At 36.4% G+C, this 17284-nt stretch overlaps 1 protein-coding gene and 1 pseudogene across 2 annotated transcripts in view; both read left to right on the top strand.

Moving 5' to 3' along the window:
* Positions 1-17284, top strand: part of OLA1 (Obg like ATPase 1) — a 175463-nt gene that overhangs the window by 52456 nt on the left and 105723 nt on the right. The window lies entirely within an intron of this gene.
* Positions 3639-4321, top strand: LOC146395985 (small ubiquitin-related modifier 2 pseudogene; annotated as a pseudogene).

Here is a 17284-nt window from a genome sequence, read left to right as displayed (position 1 = left end):
AGTTAGATCTTACTAGTCCATTTTCTTTTTCTTTTTCTTTTTTATGGCCTCACCTGCAGTGTATGCAAGTTCCTGGGCTAGGGGTCAATTTGGAGCTGCAGCTAACTGTAGGCCTACGTCATAGCCACAGCCAGTCACAACATTGGATCCCAGCTGCTTCTGTGACCTAGGCCATGGCTTGCGGCAGTGCTGGATCCTTAACCCACTGAATGAGGCCAGGGATCAAACTTGCATCCTCACAGAGATAACGTTGGGTTCTTAACCTGCTGAGCCACAATGGGAACTCCTTATTAGCCCATTTTAGAAATGAGGAAAAGTGGGTCTCAGGGAGGTTAAGTAACATTCAAAAATCACATACCTGAATAGCAGAGTCAAGATTTTTAGCAAAACTCATGCTTTAATTGCTACCCTATGTTTACTTCCTAAAGGTATTTTATTGCTTAATATTATGAAACATTTTTCTTGTTTTAGAATAGCTTTACTATTAATAATAATTTTTATTGAGCAGATATTTCATTACATCAGTGATGTATAGTTTATAATTTCCTAAATATTGGAATATATTTTTAGTTATTCTATCATATGTATCTTTTCAGTGAGTGTCTTTATTCATATATCATTTGCTTCTATTGTATTATTTCCTTAAGAAATATTAATTGGAGAGAAATTAGTGAATCACAAGATATACTTCTTTTACATTTCATTTCTTGCTAGACATTGCCATGTTGATTTTCAGTAGGGTTTCTTGAATTTGCTTTTTGTAGAAATTGCCATACCCCATTTAACCAACTGTAAATGTCAGTTGTACAGTATATATTAGGGACAACTTAAAGTGTACATAAATCAGTGAAATAAGATTACATAGTAACTATTTACCCTATGGAAAGTAAAGGGGGAACGTTGAGTGACTTTCAAAAGTAAACAGCTGGAGAAGCTCCAAGAGTGGGACTCTTCTTAAGAAACAGTTGTTGGGAGAGAATCAAGGAGCCTGAATGCACTGGAATTTACTAGGGGAATGGTTTGTACCTAGTTTGCTGATCTTGGCAGGGTTTTGTGATTACTCTCAGAGTTAAATTTGATGTAAATTACAACCAGACCATCATTTTAATTTTAAATCTTTGTTATAATCCCTTTTTTTATTTATTTTATTTTATTTTCCCACTGTACAGCAAGGGGATCAAGTTATCCTTAAATGTATACATTACAATTACATTTTTTTTCCCCACCCTTTGTTCTGTTGCAACATGAGTATCTAGACAAGGTTTTCAATGCTACTCAGCAGGTTCTGCTTGTAAATCTATTCTAAGTTGTGTCTGATAAGCCCAAGTTCCCGATCCCTCCCACTCCCTCCCCCTCCCATCAGGCAGCCACAAGTCCTTGATTTTCTTTTCTGAGGAGATGTTCATTTGTGCTGGATATTAGATTCCAGTTATAAGTGATATCATATGGTATTTGTCTTTCTGGCTCATTTCACTCAGTATGAGAGTCTCTAGTTCCATCCATGTTGCTGTAAATGGCATTATGTCATTCTTTTCTACGGCTGAGTAGTATTCCATTGTGTATATATACCACATCTTCCGAATCCAATCATCTGTTGATGGACAGTTGGGTTGTTTCCATGTCCTGGCTATTGTGAATAGTGCTGCAATGAACATGTAGGTGCATGTGTCTCTTTTAAGTAGAGTTTTGTCCGGATATACTACAAAGCCACAGTCATCAAAACAGTGTGGTACTGGTATCAAAACAGACAGACCAATGGAACAGAATAAAGAACCCAGAAATAAACCCTGACACCTATGGTCAATTAATCTTTGACAAGGGAGGCAAGAACATAAAATGGGAAAAAGAACGTCTATTCAGCAAGCATTGCTGGGAAACCTGGACAGCTGCATGCAAAGCAATGAAATTAGAACACACCCTCACACCATGCACAAAAATAAACTCAAAATGGCTGAAAGACTTAAATATACGACAGGACACCATCAAACTCCTAGAAGAAAACATAGGCAGAACACTCTCTGACATCAACATCATGAATATTTTCTCAGGTCAGTCTCCCAAATCAATAGAAATTAGAGCAAAAATAAACCCATAGGACCTAATCAAACTATAATCCCTTTTTGATCTTTTGTCAGCTTTTCTATGGAGGAGAACTTTAAAGATTGCTTCATTTGATATGAGAGGCATTAGGAGACTGGCCTATTTTACTTGCAAATAGAAGGTTTCTATTGAGTATTTATATAGAAGGCTTATGTTATTTTACACTTTTTTTTCATTAAATGACTTAGATAATATTTTATTAGGAAATCTAATAAAGGAAAAAAATTAATGCTATTTTGGATGGTATACTTAACTGGTATCTGTTAAAATTTACGTGCATGTTTATATACTGTATTTTCGTTTCATTTTTGATAACTGTTAAGGCAGAATGGTAGCTAACCTTTACTATATTGATGATGATATCTCTTAACAGCGATGGTTGGTGAAAGGATTTTTTTCTGCCCAGCATCTTCCCATCATCTCCTTTCCCTTTACGTGGCATGAAGAATAACAAGTACTATTACCAGAAGTTTTACTTATTGAGGAATTAATATCTTATAGGCAGTATATTAAGGCTTTATTATTACATCCGTTCCCTCATTTAGTCTTTCACAAGATTTACTCAAAGCATGCACTACTATTCCCATTTTACATACTAGAGGAACAATTAGGTTAAGTAACTCAGTCAAGTTAGTAAATGGCAGAGCTGGGAGTTGAACTGGGGCTCTTTGATCTAAAGCCCTTCCTTTTAACCATTATCTCTCATATGTTATGTCCACTTTTAGTTAATTGACTGTAACATTCATGGTCCCACATTTTAAGTCTTTAGTCTCCTTTACCTTAGAACCTAGTTCTTTCGAGAAAATCCTCGCATTCTGTTTTTGAACCTAAGTACTCATGGTAATTACTTTGATGTTCACAAGCATTTCTAGGGATAGAGTTCAGAGGGACAGAGAGCTCATGTTTAGTAAGAGAAGTTGTAATTTTGTTTGGTTTGTAAAGATAGATGTTTTGTGTGGGTTTCTTTGAAGGTAATTTATGTATGGTAAGTGAAACACAGTTTAGTTGATGCTGACTGTAAATTAGCATTAATGTATTAGTTGGACTTCCCATGTTGCTCCCAGCATAACTACTCGGTATTGTATCAGTATTTTATATGGAATTTAAAAAATGTATTTAGAGGCTATAGGGTTTTATTTTTACTAAATAAGGATCCAATTGAAACACTTTTCTGATTAGGCTTTTCCCCTCCTTGGGTGTCTGGGTGGGATACAAAAAAATGTGATTATACTAGCTTTTTCCTAGGATAAACTGGTGCAGTGGTGAGTTGGTTCTTCGGCATCCTCTAAAGATGATTAGTGATACTTTTTGGATTATTAATTCATAGATTGAAACATGTCTTATGTCTCAGTCCATTGCAGTTATCATCCTTACTGATACTCAGATTGTTTCAGCTTTGGCTGAGGGAGCCTCTTCAAACTGGCTTCTGAACTCTTTTAATACCACACTAGTAGTCTTTGATAGTTTTATGCTATCTGGTGTGATATGAAGGGTGTTTTTGTCGTATCTTTTCCATTTCCTGCCCTAGGTCTGGAAATAACAAAGTATCTAAAGAACTCCAGTTCCTTTTTCTCCTTACTGTAGTCTCTCTTGCTCAGCTCTCTCTCTTTATATCCCCTAGTTAAATTCATTTTTATTTAAAAAAATGCAGCTTTTCCAGCCGCTTGTCTCCGTATGGAAAGGCGGAAAAATATCTTAAGAGGAGTTGGGATTAGCTGCTCCTGGTGCTCCTTGTGTGCTTGTTCTGTGCAGACCTGGTACCTCTCTTGTGAATTAGCAGCCGAGGAGACTCTGGCGCTCACCATGGGTGATGAAAAGCCCAAGGAAGGAGTTAAGACTGAGAAAAACGATCATATTAATTTGAAGGTGGCGGGCCAGGGTGGTTTTGTGGTGCAGTTTAAGATTAAGAGGCATACACCACTTAGTAAACTAATGAAAGCCTATTGTGAATGACAGGGCCTGTCAGTGAGGCAAATCAGATTCCAATTTGACGGGGCAGCCGGTCAATGAAACAGACACACCTGCACAGGTGAAAATGGAGGGTGAAGATGCAAATTGATGTGTGCCAGCAGCAAACAGGAGGTGTCTACTAAAAAGGGAACCTGCTACTTTACTCCAGAATTCTGTTCCTACAGACCAAGAAGACATTCTCAGTTAGAAAACCGCAATTTGGTTTTACCACATCCTGACTACTACAGTATAGTTTTCAATATTCTTTCATTTCCCCCTTCCCTATTCCTTTATTGTACATAAAGTAACTGGTGTATGTGTACAAGCATATTGCATTTTTTTTTAAACTAAATGGCCAGTGGTATGTTTTAATTGACCTCACTGGAGATGGAATGGGGAAAAATACTGGTTCTGTGAAAATATCCCCTCTCTCCATTAGTGGCATGTTCATTCATTTCTTATCTTTATATTCCAGTAAGTTATTTTGCAATCTCTCTGTTTAACACACACACACACACACAAAAGAGCAACATAAAAATCCTTGCATATCTTATTCGATTGGAGAGTTTTAATGTTTTTCATTTATCATTGTAAAACCAAGGACAGTTTTATAACTTTTTCGTATGTACCTGTTACATGTTGGGCAATCTGTCTTTAAGTAGGGATAAATTACTGTAAAAGAAATGAATCCTAGGTAGTTTTCTCTTCAAGACAAGGGTCTTGCTTAAATAAACTTCTTGTTAAAAAAAAAAAAAAGAGGAGTTAATATCCTTTAAAGCAGCAGTTCTCAAACTTTTGGGTCTGAAGACTCTTTTACATTTTTAAAATTATTAAATATACTAAAAACTTATGTTTATGTAGGTTAATATCAATTTTGTTCTAAAACAAATATATTTAATAAGAATGGGTTTGTTTTGTATTTTGCAAATCTCTTTAATATCTGGCACAATAGGGGATAGATAGCTGGATTGTATTTGCTTGTACATTTAACCTTTTGCAATTTGTTGATTTGGTTGAGATGTATAATCCTTTGTGTATAGGAATATTTGGGAGTAGGGAAGTGGGAAGAATTTTTTAATCATAATCCATTCATAATCAAATCTTTTGTGATTATTTGATTGCTGTGGGAGAATTGGGGTAGTGAGTACCTTTGTATTGAACTTGAAGTTTTATTTCATTCTTACTTTGCATTATTCTCTTTTTAAAAAACAGCATAAAAGAAAAACATAACTTCTAGTGCTCTGTCGAAAGTTTAGATTCATAGGTCGGGGTAGTGGTAGTAGTGAGGAGTGCTAGCCATTTTGGACACTTGCATCTGTTTCACTGTTTTTTTCTTTTCTTTTTAGGGCTGCACCTGAGGCATATGGAAGCTCCCGGGCTAGGGGCTGAATCAGAGCTGCAACTGCCAGCCTATGCCATAGCCACAGCAACACCAGATCCAAGCCCAACATTTGCAACTTATACCGCAACTTGTGGCAATGCCAGATCCTCAACCCACTGAGTGAGGCCAGGGATCGAACCTGCATCCTCATGGGTACTAGTTGGGTTCTTAACCCGCTGAGCCACAATGGGAACTCCTCTTTCACTTTTTTCCATCAATGAGAAAATAGCTTTAATGCTGTTAGCTAAATAGGCCTAAAGAGCTTGGGTATTTGTTTTTTGTTTGCTTTTATGGGGAGCTCTTTCACCAGCACTGACTAATAGTACTCACATATCAATTAATAAGTGATTTAAAATATTTTCTGAAAATATCTTAAATTATTAAACTATGAAGTACATTGGTAATATATCAACACATTGCCAGTATATTAATACATTGTCTCATATAAGTACTTTTAGCCCAATATTAATCCTAGTTTGTCTGGTTCAACTTCTCCTTTTTTAATGTTGAAAATACTATATTTCCGTGTAGAAGAGATCGTTCAGGGAGTCAAAGATTAAAGCAGATATTCTGTCAAAACATTATAAAAATGTTGATTATGAAAAGTTTAAGAGTTTTTCTTTAGTATTTTCTTTTTACAGACCACTTGTTGTCTTATGTGCATAGTATATACATTTATACACAAATGAGTATATACAAAGTGCTCATCACTTGTCAGCCATCACAAGCAGCGTAGAAATTATTTGTGGTACTTGCTTTGCAAGTTCTTTTGTGTTTGTGACATCAGCTTTGTTTTATACAATTAAAGTATTACATGCTAGAATAATCTAAATTGCAACTACTAAATGGTGATTTAGTTCTTCTTGCCTTGAGCTGAATTTGTTTACTTATTGTATGCACCTGTTGACTGTTGTTTAACATGACAGATTCATAAAAATATCCCCCTTATTTTGGTAGCAAATAAGAAAGTGGTTATATCATTTTATTTTATTTTTTATTTATTTTTTACTGTTTTGTTTATTTTTTATTTTTCCATAGCCTATGGAAGTTCCCGGGCCAGAGATTAAATTGGAACCACAACTGCAACCCATACCACAGATGTGGCAACACTGGATGCTTAACGCATTGCTGCAGAGACAATGCTCAGTCCTTAACCTATTGCACTACAGCAGGAACTCCAAGAAAGCAGTTAATGTTATTAAAGATTTTTCTCAGTTTAAAAGTGTGCCTTTAAGAGTTCCTGTCATGGCGCAGTGGGAACGAATCTGACCAGGAACCATGAGGTTGAGGGTTCAATCCCTGGCCTCGCTCAGTGGGTTAAGGATTTGGTGTTGCTGTGAGCTGTGGTGTAGGTTGCAGATGAGGCTTGGATCTGATATTGCTGTGGCTTAGGCCGGCAGCTGTAGCTCCAATTGGACCCCTAGCCTGGGAACCGCCATATGCCGCGGGTGTGGCCCTAAAAAAAAAGAAGAAAAAAAGGCAAAAAAAAAAAATTGTCTTCATTATTACTTAAAGAAATAAAATGTAGAAAATTCTGCATTTGTGGATAATACAATTTTATTTTCTTTCTTTTTAGGGCTGCGCCTGCCATATGTATGGAAGTTCCCAGGCAAGGGGTTGAATTGAAGCTGCAGCTGCTGGCTGCCCGGCCTACACCACAGCCTCAGCAACACCAGATCCGAGCCATATGTGTGACCTATGCCTCAGCTTCTGGCAATGCTGGATCCTTAACCCACTGAGTGAGGTCAGGTATCGAACTGCCTCGTCATGAGCCACAGTGGGAACTCCCTCATGTGATTTGCTTTTCAAATGAAGTTTAATGCAAATATGATATATTCATTATCACTTTAATAGTATTTTCTAATTTTTAAATTCCCAGTTAAAAGTGTTTTGCAGTCATTTTTATTCATTTCATTTCAAAGTCTAAGACTTAGATTGATACTAGGATAAATATTTAGACTGTTAGATAACTTCTTTTATACTTATAGTAACATTAACTCTATGCAACAATTTGGTGCTTAGGGAACTTTACCAGTGGATTCTAAGTAATCTGAATCTTTTCCCTTTGTTGTCTTGTTAAATAGTTCTGGTTATAATTTATTTAAATAAGTTAACAGCACTAATATATTGACATTATTTAAATTGACGAGTATTTTCTTCATATAATTATTTCACTGAACAGATTTCAAAGCTAATGGAATGAAATTACTTAAAGCAAATTTACCTTGTATTTTGTAAAAAGCTTTAGTAATGCCACTGTTCAATTTTATTATAATGGTAAAGTATAGTGTAAGTACATTTTTCAGGGTAGCCAGTGGTATATCTCTGCAATGTATCTGGCTTGCTACACCTTGACAGTAGTTTGTATACAGAAACTCTACATGGGTTTAGTGATTCAGAAGCAGAAAACTACTCACAAATAAGACTTTTGTTGTTCTTTTCAGAAACAATCTGAAACTAAATGGGAACTTTATATTTGCAGGAACAAAATTTAGAGTTTCTTTTTCACTGCATTGTTGCTTTGATGTGAATGATATAATATAGTGGACATTAGTATATAAGTAAATGATCAGATGAGTCATAAGATGGAACATCTGCCTCAGAAGCCCTTCAGACAGCATAAGTTATGTTGTTGAAGTCTCTAATCAGTGCATCTGTCCCTGAGACTTCAGTCGGTGCAAGGATAGTTTTCTATTTTGGATTAGTTACTATATGAAGACAGCATATTAAAATTTTTTTTCATGCATGCGACTGGAAAATTTATGCCTGTGATATCTGAATAAAAATTAACAGTGATTTTTTTTAGCATAGTAATAATTAAGGGATAGCAATAAATGTATAAAATTTTACCTATGTTAAAATGGTTATTTATGGTAGGATTTTACATTATAGGCCCAAAGATGCTTATTGAAGCAGATTTTCTTGCAAATACTGATGTTGCAATAGTAGAGAAATCCAGATGAAACCTGAAGCACAGCAGGATTCAGATAGGATACTAAACTAAAGCAGAAACCTGTGTTTTGGGTCCCTTCTGAACTGCTGCATTCCTATAGTTTTAAAATCGCCACCAGAGAGAGTTGGGGGGCGGTGGTGGCGCCGGGAGGCAGGTAGGGCAAGAAGGGAAGGTGTATGTGCACATTCATGGGTTTTACACGAGGTGAAAACCTTTAACCAGGGGCACATTGTGGAATACCAGGTGATGATAACGACGTACGGAGATTTGTGGTATATGTATGTGTATTTTATTCTTTATAATCAGGAAGCCACAGAAGACAAATTCTTATGATCATATTTAATTTTACCAAAGGGCATAATCTGCAGTAGGAGAAATCTTTCCCGTTCCCTTAGAAAATTTATACTTAGCCATTCAATTAATCTTTTTAACAAGAGGAAAATGAGTATAATTAGAGTACAGGCATTTGAGTAAGAATTGGGCACATGTTATTTTACACATTGGAACTTTAAATCTTGGAAATCAGAGAATAATCATCAGGAAATATTCTTATTCCAAAAGAGGGTTTAAAAATTATTAACGCAATACTGTAAATCAGCTATAATTTTTAAAAATGTAATAAAAAATAAATTAAAGGTTATCAGAACTTTTAGTTGCTGTCCTGGGATGTAGAGAGCTAGGAGTGTCCCTTCTGCCCTTAAAATGAAAAAGAACTGAACTAACTTCAAAACCTAAGGGAAAGAGGAGACATGAACACTCACTTGAGGTAGACAGAGCTGGATACCAGTAAGAAGAGTTTAGCTAGAATTGTGGACAAAAATAGTTAAGGTCAAGTAGAAGCCAGCAGGAACATGTGAAATCTGTGAGGACATCAGAAATAGGAGAACCTTGTTCCCTCATGTGTGATCTTTCTCTACTAATCCTGGTGGGTGGGCTAAGAACCCCAAGAGACAGACAACAGGAAAGAGCCCTAGGAAATATCGTGATGCACACTCTAGGGAGGAGGACAGCAGTTCCAGGATCCTTCTCCTCTCTCTCCACTACATAACCAGAGCCTTAGTCTCTGGGCAGTGGGAGTGGTGGAGAAGAAGGCAACAAGTACCTCTGCATCATAGCACTGATGAAATTCACTGCAGTTGGGGGAAGGGCAGGGAGGAACACTTACTTTCTCAAGGATATGCTGAACCCACGACTGTGGGATTAAATCAAGAGAAGGAGAATTGAAAAAGTTACAGCCTCAAGAACCAAAGACATAAAACATGCCTAAGGCTGAGACTTGCTCAGAACAGCACCTCCCCCAACCATTTTCTACCACCAAACTAAGAAGAGTCTAATAAAGAGTAATAGCAGAAGAGGTATAAGAGAGGAAAAAGAATGAGGTAAAAGAAATATTTTAAGAAATAAAGACTGAGAATTTTCCAGAATTAATGAGGCGCAAAAACACAGATCCAAGAAGCTCAGAAAATAACAACCTGGATGTAACACACTTGCGTAGACACACACACACAAACACACAAAATTCAGAAAAAAAACCAAAGAGAAAATCTCAAAGGCATCCAGAGCAAATAGAAACATCATATACAAAGAATAAAGGTAGGATTTTTATTGATGGCTAATTTTTCATCAGAAACTATAAGAGTCAAGAGACAGTGGGGTGATATTTAAAAAGTGCTAAATAAAAAAAAAAAACACAGCTATTGGCCTAGAAATATATACTCAATGAACATATCTTTAAAAATGAAGGAGAAATAGTTTTTCTTAGGCAAACAAAAACTGGGAATTCGTTGACGGTAGACCTACTCTGTAAGAAGTGTTAGAGAACATTTAACTGTTCTTTAGGTAGAAGGAATATGATCTACATAAATTTGGATCTACATAAAGACCACTAGACATAGGAAAAAGTTATTATTTTTAATTTCTCTGAAATAAAGGTCAAACTTTTAATATAAAAACTAGAGAAAAAATACTTAAGGTATATAGTCTTTTGCATCTATTCAACTCTTCCATTGTAGTGTGAAAAACATTAAGTGAATGAACATGGCTGCATTTTTTGTTTGTTTGTTTGTTTGTCTTTTTAGGGCTGCACCTGCGTCATATGGAGGTTCCCAAGCTAGGGGTCAAATTGGAGCTACAGCTACCGGCGTACACCACCCCCACAGCAATATGGGATCTGGGCCACGTCCCTGACCTACACCACAGCTCACGGCAGCGCCGGATTCTGAATCCACTGAGCGAGGCCGGGGATTAAACGTGCAATCTCATAGATACTAGTCAGATTTATTTCTGCTGAGCCATGACAGGAACTCCCATGGTTGCATTCTAATAAACTATTTGTAAAATCAGGCAATGGGTTAGAGTTGGCCCTTGGGCTGTAGTTGGCTTGCCCCTGCTCTAGCAGATAAGTGACTGTCTAAAGCAAGAGGAGTATTATATGTTTATAGTGTACATAAAAGATTTAACAGTAGCAGAAAGGATGGAAGAGAAGAATTGGAAATATATTTCTGTAAGTCTTTGTACTACACATGAAGTGGTATAATATTTGAACATAGCCTTAGCTTAATTAAAAAGATATATTGAGGAGTTCCCTTCTTAGCTTAGTGGTTAATAAACCTGACTAGGAGCCATGAGGATGCGGGTTTGATCCCTGGCCTTGCTCAGTGGGTTAAGGATCTGGGGTTGCCATGAGCTTGGTGTAGATTGCAAACACGGCTTGGATCTGGCTTTGCTGTGGCTGTGGTGTAGGCCAGCAGCTACAGCTCAGATTGGACCCTAGTCTAGGAACCTCCATATGATGCAGGTGTGGCCTTAAAAAGCAAAAAAAGAAAGAAAAGTGTATTGGATAACCACTAAAATTTTTAAATAGGGATATAAATAATCTGTAGAAGTAATAAAATGGAATCATAAAAAATGCCCAGCACAAGAGAAGTTAGAGAAAGAGGAGTAAAGAAACAAAGAATTGAGGGAACAAATAGAAAATAGCAAGATGGTAGGTTTTAACCTAGTCATATCCATTATCATGAAATTTGGATAATCTAAACCAGAGATTGGCAGAGTACTTCCAACTAATTTTATTTGTTTGTGCATGTATGCTATGATCAAGGAAGTTCCTGGACCTATTGAGTATCTAGAATTTAGACATTCATTTACCTGCATAAAGAGGAAGTTGGATATTGTACTATGATACCCACCAGTTTAAGGTAATATACTTTCAAGGAATAATTTTCATTTTAGGGGAAATATTGACTTGGGTATGACTAGAGATAAAATGGTATATTGTATTTCAGACTTCAGAAACACCAATTTGGAATAAAGGAAAAAAAGCATTTCTGTAAATACACATTGAAGCTGTGCTCTTTTACTTGTTCAAGCCTACTTTTGAAGTGTTTGGAAATGTTCTCTTTGTGTTGGTTTTACACATTTCTTATAAAATCTGTTTCTATGTATTTTATCTTTTTTTTCTGTCGCTTTGTGTATTATAAATATAGTCTTCTCCTTCATTATGTTTTTAATTATTGTTTGTATATTAAGAATATTTTAGGAGTTCCTGTTGTGGCTCAGCAAGTTAAGAACGTGACAGAGTGTCTATGAGGATGCAGGTTTGATTCCTGGCCTCATTCCAGTGGCTTAAGGATCTGGCATTGCCGCAGATGTCATGTAGGTTGCAGATGCGGCTTGGATCTGGTGTAGCTGTGGCTGTGGTGTAGGCCTCAGCTGTGGCTCCAATTTGACTGCTAACCCAGGAATTTCAAATGCTGCAGCTCTGTCTGTAAAAAGGAAAAAAAAAAAAAAAAAAAGGAAACTTAAAAACATCAGCCTGTTCACATGATTCTTTGTTAGGTAGGGTAGGAAGTTCTGAAGAAGTGGATAAAATGCAGATGAAGCGAAATTGCATATGGTATATTAATTCAGTGGAATACTGTGCAGTGTAAGTAGATGTATGTGTGTGATACCTGAAGTGAAAAAATAGGTATTCTGGTTTTGTTTAAGCGCTAAGAAAAAAAGCCTAAAAAATATATTCAAATGTTAAAAATGGTTATTTGGAGATTGCCAGATAACTTATTTTTTTGCCTACTTTTTCTGGTGACAGTTACTAGTTGTCCACACAAGTCCCTGTTCTCCTTCCTTGCATGTCTGTTCATCTTTGCTACATTTCCAAACCCACTGTGAGACTAGATATATCTGCATTTTTAGCAGTGGATTGTGAAAGGAAGTGATATGTGATACTTTTATTGGATTTTAAGACATTGGCTGTGCCTCCACTGGTAGGTGCTTTTCTCCTTTTATGCTGGTTTCATTGGAAGTACTTAGACCATGCAGATGATGGTGTTGTCTTAGAGGATAGTTGATCCATGTCTTGAAAGGAACTTGGGTCCATGAATGACTGTAAGGAGCAGAGCTGCTTCACTAAGCTGGACCATTCATTTCAAGATTGAAATTAAAGAGAAATAAAATTTTGTCAATCTACTCTATTTTTGGCTCTCTTTATTTTGTGTTCTGTTTTTATTTTGGATAATACACCTGTGTGTTCTAAGTATGTGAACACATAATTTTTATAATTAAACAAGTAAAATTCATTTTCAAAGAATGTAGGATCATATTACACATATTTTACTGAAACTTGCTTTTCTTATTTAGTGTATTGTTGTTTAAACATGGCTTTTATTTGTAATATAGATTTATAGGAAGGTTTCAAAGATAGCAGAGAGTTCTCATATACCCTCACGCAGTTTTAGTTTCCCCTTATGTTATCATTGTATCATTGTTTCACTATCCCCTTATTTTACCATGGTTCACTTGTCAAAACTAAGTACATGAAACAGTATATTTATTAAACCAACATTGGTACATTACTATTGACTAAACTCCAGACTTCATTTGGATTTCATTATTTTATCTACTGATGTTCTTTTTCTATTCCAGGATCCAATTCAAGAGACCACAGTATATTTATCTATCATGTTTCCTTAAGTCTTCTCTGGTCCCCTCTGATAGTTTCTCAGTCTTCTTTTTTGTGACCTTGACAGTTTTGACTTTTGAAGTGTTTTGTAGTATGTTCCTCAAATTGAGTTTATCTGATGTTTTAGACCAGGGTTATGGGTTTTTGGAAAGAAGAGCCACAGAAGTGAAGTACCTTTCATGTCATATCCAGGAGTACATAGTATATTCATTTCATTGGTGGTATGTAACGTTTTATCACTTGGTGAAGATGGTGTTTGCCAGGTTTTTTTCATGTTAAAATTACTATTTTTTCCTTTTCATATTTTTCCTCTTCTTTGGAAGCAAGTCAAATCTAGCCCACATTCAAAAGGAAAGGGGAAAAATTTTCTTTCTCTCTTTTTTTTTTTTTTGACCGCACCCACGGCATGTGGAAATTCCCTGGGCCAGGGATCGAGCCTGTGCCACAGCAGTGACCTGAGCCACAGCAGTGACAATGCCAGATCTTTAACCCACTGGGCCACCAGGGAACTCTGAAAAATATACATTTTTGAAGGCTAACTTTAATCTGATAGATATCAACCTTGACGTCTTTCAGACCAATTTTTTTGGTTGGGGCAGGGAGCCTATGTGGTTTATTGGAATTTCACCTTCTAGCTCCATGCATTTTCTTTTTTAAACTCAGTGAATTTTATTTTATTTGTAATTGTACAACTATCATCACAACCCACTTTTACAGCATTTCCATCCCAAACCCCCAGCCCAACCGCCTCCCCCACCTTTCTCCTTTGGTAACCATAAGTTTTTCAAAGCCTGTGAGTCATTTTCTGTTCTGCAAAGTACATTGTATCCTTTTTTTAGATTCCACAAATAAGTGCTAGCATATGACCTTTGTGTCTCACTGTCTGACTAACTTCACTTAGCATGATGATTTCTGGGTCCATCCGTGATGCTGCAAATGCCATTATTTCTTTCCTTTTAATGGCTGAGTGATATTCCACTGTGTATATATATGTACCACATGTTCTTTATCCACTCCTCTCTCGATGGGCATTTAGGTTGTTTCCATGTCTTGGCTGTTGTTATATAGTGCTGCAATGAACATTGGGGTACACATGTCTTTTTGGGTTGTGGTTTTCTGTGGATAGATGCCCAGGAGTGGGATTGCTGGATCAAATGGTAATTCTATTTTTAGTTTTTTGGGGAATCTCCATACTGTTTTCCATAATGGTTGCACTAATTTACATTCCCACCACAATTCAAGAGGGTTTCCTTTTCTCCACACCCTCTCTAGCATTTATTGTTTGTAGACTTTTTGATGATGTCCATTCTGGCTGGTGTAAAGGTATAAGGTGGTACCTCATAGTAGTTTTAATTTGCATTTCTCTTAATAATGAGTGATGTTGAACATCTTTTCATGTGGTTTTTGGCCATCTGTAAGTCTTTGGAGAATTGTCTGTTTAGATCTTTGGCCCATTTTTTGATGGGATTGTTTGTCTTTATGGTATTAAGCTTTGGGAGGTGTTTATATATTTTTGAGATTAATCCTTTGTCAGTCACTTTATTTGCAAATATTTTCTTCCATTCTGTGGGTTGTCTTCATTTTATTTAGGGTTTCCTTTGCTGCAGAAAACCTTTTAAGTTTAATTAGGTCCCATTTATTTATCTTTGTTTTTATTGTCATTACTCTAGAAGATACTGCTGTGGTTTATGTTAGAGTGTTTGGCCTATGTTTTCCTCTAAGTGTTTTATAGTATCTGGTCTTATATTTAGGTCTTTAATCCATTTTGAGTTTATTTTCATATATAGTGTTAGGGAGTGTTCCAGTTTCATTCTTTTACAAGTAGCTGTCCTCTTTTCCCAGCACCACTTATTGAAGGGACTGTCTTTTCCCCATTGTATATTCTTGCCTCCTTTGTCAAGAATAGATTAGTTGATCATAGGTTTGCAGGCCAGTTGGATACTTGAAATTTTCTGCTTTGATTCTATGGACTGTTGACCAGTCAGCATAGAACCAGGCTGGAATTTCCTTTAGTTGCCCAGAATTAGCTTACTAGATGGAAACAGGAGAAAAAAATAAGACCATAGAATATGCTTGTGTCCCTCCCCAAATGCCTCACTTTTTTTTTTTTTTTTTTTTTTTTCCTGTTAGTTATCTTGAACTGGAAATCTAAGTTAAATTTCCTTTCTCTGAACATCTGAACTTGCTGGTAGTATTTATGGGAAAAGACTCATTGAGTACCATTTATTGAGTTCCACTTGGGGCCAGTACTGTGCTAGATCTTCTACATGAATAGAATAATCTTAAGAGGAAAGTACCACTGCTATCTATATTTTACCATGAAGAAACTGAGACTAGATTTTGACTTGCCTAATATCATTCAACTTACAAGTGGTAGTATCTAGGTTAAAACCATTAAACCTACGCCCACCTTTTTTTCGTCTTGTACGCAGTGGTGCCACTAGTTCTTTTGTCTCTACATCAGTGAGAACAACCTAGTTATCATTAAATAGAGGGATATGATAGCTATTTTGTGTACTTAACGGGTAGTGTGAAAAGATAAAAACTATGAATGTTACCATGTGGTGTACTTAGATTTTCAAGTTAGGATTCTTTTTTTCCCCATCCTGAATGATGTGCTCCCATTTTCTCTGCCCTAGTGTATACTTCTTGAATACTTGAAGAAACCCATGAGAGACTGGACTCTCCTGATCTCACTTCTATCCTGCTCACTGTTGCACAGCTGATGGTTGGATTATCAAGATTCTGACTTTGTCACTGTCCAGTTCATTCTAATGCCAGTGGCTTACTTAATTTACCCCTCACAACTGATGACAGTGAAATAAACTTATGACTTTTCTGAAAGTATGTTATATGCAGATAGTCACATTAGTAAAGATTGACCTTTTTTGTTGTTGCTGAAATAGTGTCCCACTTTATTAAAGAGATGTCAGAATTTTCTTTAATGATATCTTTAGAGCTTTGTTATAGACAATAAGCAAATTGTTTAAAAAGTAAAATATGTATATTTGATGGTAAACATACTAAGAAAAATAAAGTATGGAAAGAGGATAATAAGTGGTTGGTTGGGGGTTGCAGTTTGAAATGCTGCAGAAGAAGGTGTCCCTGAGAAGTTGACATTTGAGTAAAGAACTAAAGAAGGTAAGGGATCAAATTATGTAAATAATTTGGGGCATAGAGGCAGTGAGAAATGTAAGGGGCCTGAGGCAGAGTGGGGTCTGGTGTTTTTGAGTTCTTTTATTTTACATCCACCTGTATCATATACTCTACTTTTCCTTTCTGTATAACAGGCCTCCGTGCTGAGACCAACTTATACATTAAATATGCTTCCCTTTCTCACATATGATTGTGATCCTGTTCTCATGCCCTCTCTTTCCGTTATTATGTTTTTTCTCCATGGGTTTGTTCCCATGATCATGCAAACATGGTATAATGACCCCTTCCAGCTCCTTCTTACTGTTCTTTTTATAACACAACTGAAATGAAGTTGTTTGTGCTGTGTCCGCTTCTTTATATTCTATTCTTTTGTTTTAACCTGCTCCAGTAAGGCTTGGCCCCCAGAAGAGCATTTAAGAATGCTCCTGTCTAGGTTACCAGTGACCTCTCCATGTTGCCATATATTCCTTCTTCATCATTCTCTCTGATTAAAGATGAGCCAATTATCTATTTACTTGTTTATTACCTATTTTTCTTTACTAGTATGTAAGTTCCATGACAGCAGGCAGGTGGATGCTCCTTAATATTTGCTGAATGCGTGGGTAAGTGATACTATAGACCTTCTTGTCCATACCTTACATGCACCATTGTCCTCCTGCTTGAGTTTTGCCCTTAGGGTAAATTGCTAAAAGTAGAAATTCATGAGTCAGAGTGTACACATTTTACAGGTTTTTGTTACTTATTAGTAAGCTGCCTCCTTCACCAGAACATACTTGTTTATATTATA

Source organism: Sus scrofa, chromosome 15 (genome assembly GCF_054392235.1).
Source record: "Sus scrofa isolate SSC_HxYL_T2T_F1_AM1 chromosome 15, Sscrofa_HxYL_maternal_Yorkshire_Landrace_v2.0, whole genome shotgun sequence".
Lineage (NCBI taxonomy): Eukaryota > Metazoa > Chordata > Mammalia > Artiodactyla > Suidae > Sus > Sus scrofa.
Note: the sequence above shows the minus strand (reverse complement) of the source record. Positions and strands in the feature narration are given on the sequence as shown.